Genomic DNA, 10680 nt, shown 5'->3' with positions numbered 1-10680 from the left:
GTGTGTGTGTGTGTGTGTGTGTGTGTGTGTGTGTGTGTGTGTGTGTGTGTGTGTGCTGTCATGATGATGAATGTCTCCTCTGTGCTGGGGCTCAGGAGTGGTTGTCTAAGGCTGACACGGCGGTGGAGGCGGTGATGTATCACGGCCGCGCGGCGCAGCTTCATCAGGCCCGGCGTACCTGTGGCAGGGGCGTGGCCGCAGCAGGACGCGTCCAAACCGAGACACAAAGAGGACACACCGTCCAACTTGTCTCACCTGCAGCAGATTTACCATTTTCTCTGTCAAAATTATTCATATTTTGATTGGAGTTTCCTCAGTGAGGAAAACATTAATTGTTTAGACACTTTTAAAAACGTTTTTGGATTGTCATTCGTCTGGGAAAACCAGCTGGGATCATTTTCAGGCACAGATTTCCCTTTAAAATGTTTTGCTGTCCATAAAGTGTTCATGATGCTGTGCAGCATCATAGAACCTCCTCTGTGCTCAGCACTGGCCATGAAGAGTGAGTGTGAATCAGTGAACATCACTCTCCATCGTCACTGAGATGTAGAACGTCAACCTGCCTCCTTGTCCTCTCAGTTTTAGGTTAAACTTTTTTTCTTTTGCTCTGATTTGGTGCAACATTAAGGTAAAAATTACGACTCCTTGTTTTAGGAAAAGCATCTTGGGAATCTGACCTACCACCACGCGGTGACCTCTTATTGGCTGCCGTTTGCAGAGAAACGCCTTTATGTTCCTTGCTGCTGATTGGCTGAACCCCAAAGAAGGAAAACTGTTGCTGTTAACTTCTGTGGTAGCGCCAAGACTGTTAAGACACAAAAGACTCCCAGCTGAATTTTACTTTATGGTGTTAGCATTAGCGAGGCTAATAACTAGCATTGAACGCAGCCACAGATATTCTTTCTGAGATTACAGATTGTTTTTAATAAAGTACATTCTGTTCCAGGAAATACATAGCAGATTTCTTCTTCCTCTGAATATCATGACTCATTTGTTGTTTTTTATTTTAATACTTTCTGGAAAACATCCTCCTCTGTTGGGTCAAATTTAAACTCAAGTGAAACAGGAAGTTATAGATGACTACTTCCTTTAAACAGGTTAAGACTCTGATCAACCAATCATCCTTAGAGAGCCAAGTTGGTGAGTAGGTTTAAAGTGGAAGCAGAGACATTTTACTGCATCTTTATGTCTGGTGTGTTTATTTTACAGAGTAGATGTTTTATTAAAGAAGGAAAAGATTTAAGTGAAGATTTTAGCCGTTCATGAATCAGGATCAGAGTGAAAATCCTCTGCAGCTCATTTAGCTGCAGCTCAGAGATAAAACCTGCCGGAGTGACACGGCTCAAATCGAAGGTATCCAGGAGACGGAGCTGGACTCCAGCGCTCGCTCGCTGCTCCACACAAAGGAATTCTGATCTCCCACTTCCTGTTGTGACCTTTAAGCGCGGCGCGGCGGCCGCATCGTTTGACACGTCTGAACCGCTGCTGCTGGACTTATTGTTCATCCTGTTGGTCGCTCTGTTGCCATGATGATCGTCTCTGTTAGCGGAGAGAAATCTCCTCCATCAACCTGTAATCACTTTTATCCCATCACTTCTTAATGCATCACACCAAACTGGAGGCCCGGGGGCCAAATCTGGCTTTGCAAAATTACTTGCATATTTTTCAAAATTAGCACTAAAAAAATATAGATTTTGATTTCAGAACATCCTGGATGGACGTGTTGATGTGACAAGATGTTAAATATTATTTAGTTTTAAGAATGTAGACAGTTATTTGATGGCTTTAATCGACCGTCCCTTTAACAACATTCATGATTTTGAAATGCCAGAACTGACTTTGACATCATGATGGAGCATGTTGGCTGCTTGCTTCCTGTTGAGATGCTGCGGCTGCATGCGTAAAATGGATGCATGCGTCTGTATTCTGGGAGCGGCGCTCATCGCAGGGCCTTGGAACGAATCAGCCATGATTTATTTTTCTTTTTGTTATTATTTCAGTGCAGCATGCACACACGCCCGCCTACGCAAACACACACAACACACACACCATGTGACGACGGCGCGCACGTTGCGTCCCCCGGGTTGTTGTGACAGGCAGAGAAAACGCATCTCGCTTTATGGGAAGTTTATTCTTCTTCTCTGCATCTCTTTGTCAACAGTGAGCCGCTGCGTTTGGACGCTGCAGCGCGTTGCTGCGCCGCGCCAGAGGGAGAGCTTACCTCATGCACGTCTCTCTGGATTTCTCTCTTTTGGCCTGCACCCCCCTCATCTCTCTCTCTCTCTCTCCTCCTCATTCATGCGTGCTAAATGCTTTACCTCTGTCAACTCTTGAGTCGGAGAGGAGCTCATTACTGTGGAGAAGGAGAGGAATTTGGGATTAGGAGCGTTTGTGGACTGAGGCTCTTGTTGAGCTAAAAGAGCCATCAGGATACACCTGCAATATTCCCCACATCAGCAGCACTGGGGGCTTCGCTCTGCTTTACTCTTATTGTTTATGTTTCTGCTGCTAGAAGTTTCATCTTCCTGTATTTGTGAAAAAGCAGCTTTTATTTTGAAAGGGATGCTGTTTCTCTGCCGTCTGCTGAGCGGCTGTTAGCAGACCTGGATGTAAAATGCTTCTGATGAGGCTCCTTGTTTCTCGGCCTGAAGCAGCGATCGCTTCTCTGGATTCACCAAACATGAGAAACATTTTCCTCAAACCAAAACCGCAGCTTTTTCACTGGATGTCGGGAAATTTTACAGGTTTCTTATCAATCAATCAAATTTTATTTGTATAGAACATTTCAGCAGCAAGTACTTTACATCATTAAACACAAAAACACAGTCATGCAGCACGACTTGGTGAGAAAACAAGATAATTCCTTACTGTAGTTGGCTGTAGTTGGTCGTAGTTGGTCGTAGTTGGGTGCAGTTTGCTGTAGTTCGCTGTAGTTGGTCGTAGTTTGCAGTAGTTGGCTGCAGTTGGCTGCAGTTGGCTGTAGTTTCCGGTCTCTCCCTACTGCAGCTCTTGGTCCTGGCGGTCGGCGGGCTGAAGCGCCGCTGCCTGTCGGGTCAGGTGACGCCGCGCTGCTGACATTAGACGCCGCTGAAGCTTCTGATCACATGACCTTTCAGCCAGGAAAAGGTCGGCGCCACCTGCTAGCAGCACAAACCTCCTCCAGACACACTCTGGGTTTAAATCAGTCTCGCTGTTTGGTGTCTTCAGCTGCTCAAACTCCAGAACCTCCCTGGTTTTATTTCTGCCTCTTTCTAACTGAAAAGGTTGAGATTTTTTTTTTTTTACTTTCTAGCTTCTGAAAACAGATTTGGGTCTCTTTTGTTTTGCCGGCGATGAGAACGAGTTGTGACAGCGAGTGTGAGGACAGTCCATTAACCCCCTGCGGACCTCTGGCCCGGCCTTATAATTGAATCTAACAAACATGCAGTCATGCATGAGGAATTAATCCGGGTTTTCCTGCCCAAACCTTCGCGCCGCCCCGCCTAAACGGCGCTGTGTAAATCCATCCTGTCGTTTTGGTCCGCTGCTGCGGCCGCTGATGAACGCAGGAGGAGCAGCACGCTGCAGCACGCTGCAGCACCGTCAGGTCTCACCTTCAGTCCATTCTAATGAAAACCAGAACGTCAGCTGGGCTCGGTTCAGCCCAACCCGGCTGGTTCTGAATGGAGTCTGGGTTCCAGATGCATTTTTCTCAGATTTACCTGGATAATCAGCCGGTTTTACCAACAGCAGCCTCAGTCTGATGGAAGTTACACTGCAAAAAATCTTACCTAATATTTTGTCTAGTTTCTCAGTTCAGTTGAAATTAAACAAAATTAAATTACAAATACATGTTTGGCAAGAAAAATGTTCTTTTTTTATGTCATGTAAACTTTAACAGAAACTGCAGGTGTTTGTCTGAGTCTGGTGAGTTTTTGGTTAAACATGTTTAATCCATAAATTTTACTCAAATAATAGTGAAAAGTGCAGCGTAGTAAAAATACTCCTAGAAGTACATTTTTCCTAGAACATAATTAGTAAATGTCTCCAGTCTGCATGTTTGGCGCCGATCAGCTACCTGAGGTCCGTTGGGCCCGATTCGGCCCAGTTTAGAACCGATTAGCGTTAGCTTCCCCGCGGCCCGCGTGCTGCCAGTTCCAACCCAGACATCTGATCCGATCCGCCTCAACCAGGCACGCTGGCGCCGATCGCACGTCTGGAGCTGCTGAGACCAAAGCAAGAAAATCAGAGAGCAGATTCTGAGAATTAGACGAACATTAAAGGAGCAGCAGCATAAAAAAATCTATGTTTTTTATCTTTACATCGTGAAAAACAAGCCTGGAGTGTTGCTTTGATTCTTTCATACATGTTTGAGAAATCCTTTAATCTCCATGGCAACCATTCAGCTGCGTAAAACGCCTGGGTGGACTTAGCCCCGCCTTCGAGGCGCAGTTCCTTCAGGCTAGCAAACAGCAATTAGCAAACAGCAGGTGGAACTGCTGATCTCATGATAGGAGCTGCTGCTCAGAGGAGCCATGTCAGGACGACTTCCTGGAGGCGGAGCTTCAGAAAGAGCAGGAGCTTCTTAAAGAGACAGAGGCCCAATTTTAAGGTGTCCAATCAGGAAGTCACATTTGATATATAAAACATTTTTTATATCAAGTGGTGATCTAATGTACTGACCCGGACTTGATGGGGCTCGGTTGGACCCGGTTAGACCCAGTGAGACCCAGTGAGACCTGGTGGTATCCGGTGGGACCCGGTTGGACTCGTTTGGACTCTGTGGGAGGAAGTGGAGACAGAGACAGGAAGTGATGATGGAGTGAAGAAACGCTGCGATTATCTTGATGTTTATCTGCGTTGTCCTGAGCGTTCCTGCTGCCATCACTGTGATTTTATCTGCAGCACGGCCCCTCCCCCACCTGCTGCTGCTGCCACCAATCATCGGTCTAAACCCGTATCCGTCTCCCCTGCATCTCAGCAGGTCTAATTTGAAACAGTCGTATCCAGACCTCAGTCTGAGCCTCCTCTCCAGTCTGAAGCTGCTGACGGCTGATACTTTGTGCTGATATCCAATATCTTTCAAATTGGCCAATTTCATGGTAAAAAGTGTCTGTAGTGTGTGAGCGGTAGTGGAGGCTGGGAGGCTCCAGGCGGGATGTTTGGGTCAGAAGGTCTGGGTTTGTTAATGTGATAGAAACGGGTTTCAGCCTCCTGACCTGGGCTGATCAGAAGATACAGAATCTCTTCATGCAAACATCGACTGGTTCTCTGTCTTCTTACCTCCATATTCAGGTAAAAAGCCCGCGACCCGTTTTTGATCCAGTTGGAATTGGATCAGGTCACAAAACTACCTGCTAGAGATTAAACTAAACTGTAGCTGTTAGCTTCTGTCGGTTAGCCGCATTAAAAGAAACAGATTCATCTTGACGCTTCTTTACGGGAGTCGACTGATTTTTATTTTCTGTCTCAGTAACAGAAACAGATTCAGCTTTAAAAATGTTTTTGTATTTAATTTAAATTCATTCAGTCGCTTTGCTTTGTTTTCTACAATTTGATACATTTTGTTGTTGCTGTTGCAGCTTGGGCCACATATTGGACACCTCTGTCATGTTAAAGTATTTTATTGAACTATTGATTGATTGATCTATTGATTCATGCAGCAATAAGGTGACAAAATAATGATCAACTTTGACCCATAATTACTTTCTAAAACTTTGTCACCTTCAGTTTCCTTTTATTTTGGATTTAAACTTTTGGCTCTGATTATTAATCTGAAATAATGACTTCCTGATGATCAGTTTTTGAGTCATGAATAGAAAGTTATAAATTGATATGCAGAGTAAAGCAAAAGAAGAAGAAACATAATTTTTGTGCCTCAGCAGCCAGAGTGTTTCTTCCAGGAAGTGATGCTGGTTTGTGATTCTGAGCTCAGCCGGCCGGCTCCGGCCTCTCTGTGTCTCTGAGCCGACAGACTCTGGTCTGTCCCTGCGGCCGCTGGCGGCGGCGGAGAGGTGGAGTGTTGTGGGAGATTGTGAGCTGGATGTAATGAGAGCATCTCTGCTGCCTGGGGAGATGGTGTGGGTGTTCAGGGCAGGAAGATCAGCCAGGAACGCTGTTTGTTTTCCACATTACTTACTCACCTTCTTTGCATTCACCTCAGGCAGAATGTAGCACATTTCCCGTGTTTAGATGAAGGTTTGGAATAAACAGGCGGCCATAATGGCGCAGTGGAGCATGCAGGAACCAATGCGATCTGCTGTGTTTACCTTTTTCTGTCCTCCTCTGTATTCTGAACAAGCGTGGCCGATCCGCGCTGGAGGATTGGGATTTCTCTTTCAGAGCGAAGCTTTGTGACGTTTCGCTCAACGCGGCGTCAAACTGAAGTCAGGGTGGCGCTGGTGGGTGTTCAAACAGATTAAAACACGGTTTCTCCCTTCAGGTGCAAAATGAAGACGTTTCTGCAGATGCAAACCAAACGTTGGCTTCACCCCAGGGGCGGATCTACAGGGGGGGCAGCAGGGGATAACTGCCCTAAGTATTTAATTCAACTGACTTTATTTAAATATTAATTTACCAAAACTTGTTCTCAGGTAAAAGTAGCTCTACTTAAAAAAAGTAAATGTGAGCAAAAGGCTTCTCAAGTAATAACTGCACGATCATAGCCAATTTAATATTTAGAAATGATGTAATCAGACTGACAGAAATAGAAAGTTAAGTGCAAATTCTGGCAACAAAATGTGACAAAGTATTATTGGCCAATTTTCTGGTGCAAGTACCTTAGTACATTATAAAGAAAGATGATTTAGGAGGTTATTTTAACTCAGTAATTCCTTAATGTTGTTGAAAATACAAGTTTCACTTTTAACATGGGAAAAGATTTTATTTTAAATGAAACAGTGGAACTAAATAATATCTGTCTTCGTTTACTTCCAAGAAGGTGAGAAATAAAATATTGTTTAAAATGTCCTGGTAAAAGTTTGTCGCTGCTCAACTGCTGCAGCCTGAGCTGCACCAAGCATATTCTGCAGCAGCACGCCTCCAGGCCTGATGGAGGGATGGATGGATGGATTCATTCCTACAAACTGCCGCCGATCAAACGGGCTGATGGGACTGGAACCGGCGGCGCTGCTGGAAACGTATTAGCAGGAGCTGGAACGCGTCTTAACGGCCGTCTCTGCTGCTTGGCTCATTTCCTCCAACACGCCGTCCCAGAACATTTCACTGTGTGATCTCTCTGCATGTTTGCGATCGAGACGCCCCCCTTTCGTCCCCCCCTGCGCCGCCACCCTCCTCTTTTATGTAAGCCTAATTTGTATAATTGAAAACAGTCATCTGATGGGTGCTTCAGAGATACGGCGGCCATGCCTGAGTTCCCACCTTGGCGTTTCCAGCGCCAGGCCTGTGATGCCGTGAAGCTCAGCCTCTTTGGATGAATTATTGAAATGTTTAAATATAGATGACTTCGTGCTCAAGATGCTTGTATTTGGCAGAAAAGTATCAGAGCCGGGGTCAGGCGCCTTTTTAGACTCAAAGTAACTTTAAATGATGAATTACATTAATTTTGAGAAAAAAGACATATTGAGGATATTTCTGCAGTTTTCACTCATCTGCAGGAAATATGTCTGACTTTTTGAATTCTGAACAAACCCGACTCATCGGCTACTTGCTGGTTTAATGTTGGAAGGTTTTCTGGTTTCATGGTGATTCTCTGTGACAGACCAACACAACCTGCTGTGTAACTGGGAAAAGGAACGAAGAAGATGGATTTTTTCCACATTTTGAGCTTAAAAGTGTGGTGTGCCCCCATATTAAAACCAACTACCTCCAGAAATAATCCAGTTAGTAGCTAGGAAGGCCTGGGGAGAAACTTTTCTCCTGCTGCAGGTTTTAGTCCAGATTGAAGGTGATAGTTTTTGATTCCTTGGTGTTTCCTGGACGTTTTGTCATAATTTTTACCAGTTTTCTTTAGTCAGACTTTGGGTTTTCTTCCTGGTTTTGGTAAAGAGGAAACATATCTAAAAACCTTTCCCTTGGATTTAGCTGCTGGAACCATTGACCCTACAATCTGTTTGAATGCATATGTGAACACCAACCACTCCAAAAGCAGGAAGTGGACTACAGTGCAGGGCATTCTGGGTAAATACAGCCAAAACAAATGTGCTAGCCTAGCGCTAGCAGGAGAAATGGCTCGTGGTTTTATGAAATCCTCCAACCGCTAAAATCTGACGCCTCCATCTTGTTTCCATCTGGTGAAGAAGGAAGTTGCTCTCAGTGTCTTCAGAGGTTTTTGTGTGGTTTCCTTCAGTGGTTCTTGGTGCAGCGCCCCCACAGGCCAGGAGGGGAACAGGCTGGTTTGACTCAGAGCAGAGAGGAAGACAACAAACGTTGCAGTTTTGGTCCCAATAGAACCGATTCTACCGGACTGTCAGGTGGAAAACATCCTGAATCATCTTTAGCTGTGAGTGCCTGGCTGTTTGTCCAGAGACGGACAGGGACATGTCCAATGTGTCCCTTGTCTCTCTGTCCTAATGACTGCTGGAGATACACAGCAGCATCTGAGCCAGTGAGTAAAGATGATGGATGGATGAGTTTCTATTGTCTCAGAAGAGGAAAATGATTCTTTTAGTCCAGATTCAACAGAGATCCATGGCAACGCCGCGTTTCCCTGACGATCCTAAAACCTTTAACTGCTTTGTGTCCTGACTCAACACGTCCTGGCGCTCAGTCCGTAACCAGAGATGATCTGCTTAACTTCATCTCTGACGCAGAACTTAGTCCTGATGTTTTGGGAGGCGGGTCAGAAATGAAATCTACCGCTGCAGATTAATGCGTAGCTGTTTAACGTCTAGATGCGTCCAGTCGGTTCTGTCGGAGCGGAGACGACTTCCAGGAAGGTTTGGAGCTGTCCGTCCAGCCGCCATCGCAGACAGATTACCCCTGATTCACCATCTGGAGGGAGCTGCAGCCATAAATCCAAGGCTATTTGAGAAACGGCCAGCCTTTTGTGTGTACTGTACGCAGTGTGTGTGTGTGTGTGTGTGTGTGTGTGTGTGTGTGTGTGGGCGTGATGGGCCTCTGGGTGCACTGTGATGCCGTTTTGGACGGCTGCCCTTGTTCTGATGTCCCCATCGACTTCCTGGCCTACATGGCCGAGCGCCGGCCTGTTTTCCACCGCAGGTCGATGCAGCCGCACCGTGGAGGGGGTCAGCCTCAGGCACACGCACACACACACACACACACACACTTGCACTTAAACACTTATGAACGTGGAAAACACAACGGCATCCCTGTGGGTCAAATACGTTCACAGAAAGACATTCAGGAGAGACGGACTTACTTATCGTTAGTTCTGTCTTATTTCATGTGAACTGAGATGTTTTCATTAGAAACTAAACTAAAATACTTGGAAGGTTTTTATGGTTTTGCAGTTTGTTTTTCCTGAATCAAACGGTTTTTAGTGTGAATGTTCCTGATCCGTTCTGAACGTCCCGATGATGCGTTTCCCTCGCGGCGCGTCCCACCGAACCCTCAGCTCAGAACTGAACCTGGTTCTGTTTGCACTCAGTCTGGCGTTCAGTCGGTTTGTGAAGCAGCTGAAAAGCTGCAGACAGGAATGAATCTGCATGGATCTGGTTTTATTGTGTCAATAAATCGATATGTGGAGTGTTTTACAACCGCGGATGTTCTGGGTGTTAAAAGGTCCAGTTCTGCTCTCCAACCCATTACTGATGAACTGCAGCCGGGTCAGACGGTCCCGTCTGCAGGAGGAGCAACAGGAACCAAACTGACCAGACACTCATCACTTTACTGAATTATTTCAAATTAGATAAAATCTGAACTTTGCAAAACTTTCCATCTTCTCTTTTCTACTAGAGAAAACAAAAAAAGACTTTAAACCTGCAGAGCCGCCCAGATCACACATTTTAAATATCCAAAACACGATAAATAAAAACCACACACAACCAAAACCATAAATAAAATGGACTCTGAAAATATTCATCATCACATTTTACCTTAAAAAAACTGGAATATGTTGCTGAAAAGCTGCTTGTAAGTCAGTTTTGTCTCATTTTAAGTTTAAGATATTTTCACCAGAAACTAGACAAAAATACTTGGTAAGATTTAGTTTTTTACAGTGTTTTTACAGTGTATTCCATGTTGGCTCTGTTTGTTGTTTCTTGAATATAAAAGGACCAAAAATTCATAATTCATGTAGGAGTTCAGTTATTTGGTTTGGCCTGCACTCTGCTGCTTTACAGATATTTAAACTGTAATTTAAAATCCTGTTAATCAACATGTAAACATTTCAGATTTAGCCGAAGAGGCTAATTTAAAAGTTAAAACCAACATACATGATGAGTAACTTCTGGTTGATTTCAGTGTGGAGGAAAATTTACAGGAAACATTTCTAATAAAATAAAAACGACTCACATCGGTATGAACAAACCTTTGAATCGTTGAGCCAACTGAGCAGCAGTGTGCAGCAGGTGATTTCTGTCTGTCTGGTTGAAATCTTGAAACCGGTTTGATTTAAGGAAACATGGAGCAGAAAGTGAAAATCTGTTGGATTATCGAAGTGCAGATTATAACATGAAAACTGATGAAGATTAAAGCTCCTCCTCTTCCTCACTCTGTCCCTCCTCACTAAACAGCCGGAGCAGTTATCACTTAAAGTTCTGCTCAGTGTGTGTGTGTGTG

The 10680-nt window shown here is 44.7% G+C and overlaps 1 long non-coding RNA gene across 1 annotated transcript in view; it reads left to right on the top strand.

Moving 5' to 3' along the window:
• The first annotated feature begins 7448 nt into the window (after positions 1-7448).
• Positions 7449-10680, top strand: part of LOC107833276 (uncharacterized) — a 13516-nt gene continuing 10284 nt past the window's right edge. The window contains exons 1-2 of the long non-coding RNA XR_001658996.1: positions 7449-7461; positions 10038-10040. This is a non-coding gene — a long non-coding RNA (uncharacterized LOC107833276). The remainder of the gene's footprint in view (positions 7462-10037; positions 10041-10680) is intronic.

The sequence above is a fragment of the Poecilia formosa genome, unplaced genomic scaffold (genome assembly GCF_000485575.1).
Source record: "Poecilia formosa unplaced genomic scaffold, Poecilia_formosa-5.1.2 Scaffold355, whole genome shotgun sequence".
NCBI classification, from domain to species: domain Eukaryota; kingdom Metazoa; phylum Chordata; class Actinopteri; order Cyprinodontiformes; family Poeciliidae; genus Poecilia; species Poecilia formosa.
The sequence above is the reverse complement of the archived record's forward strand: the minus strand, read 5'-3'. Positions and strand labels throughout refer to the sequence as shown.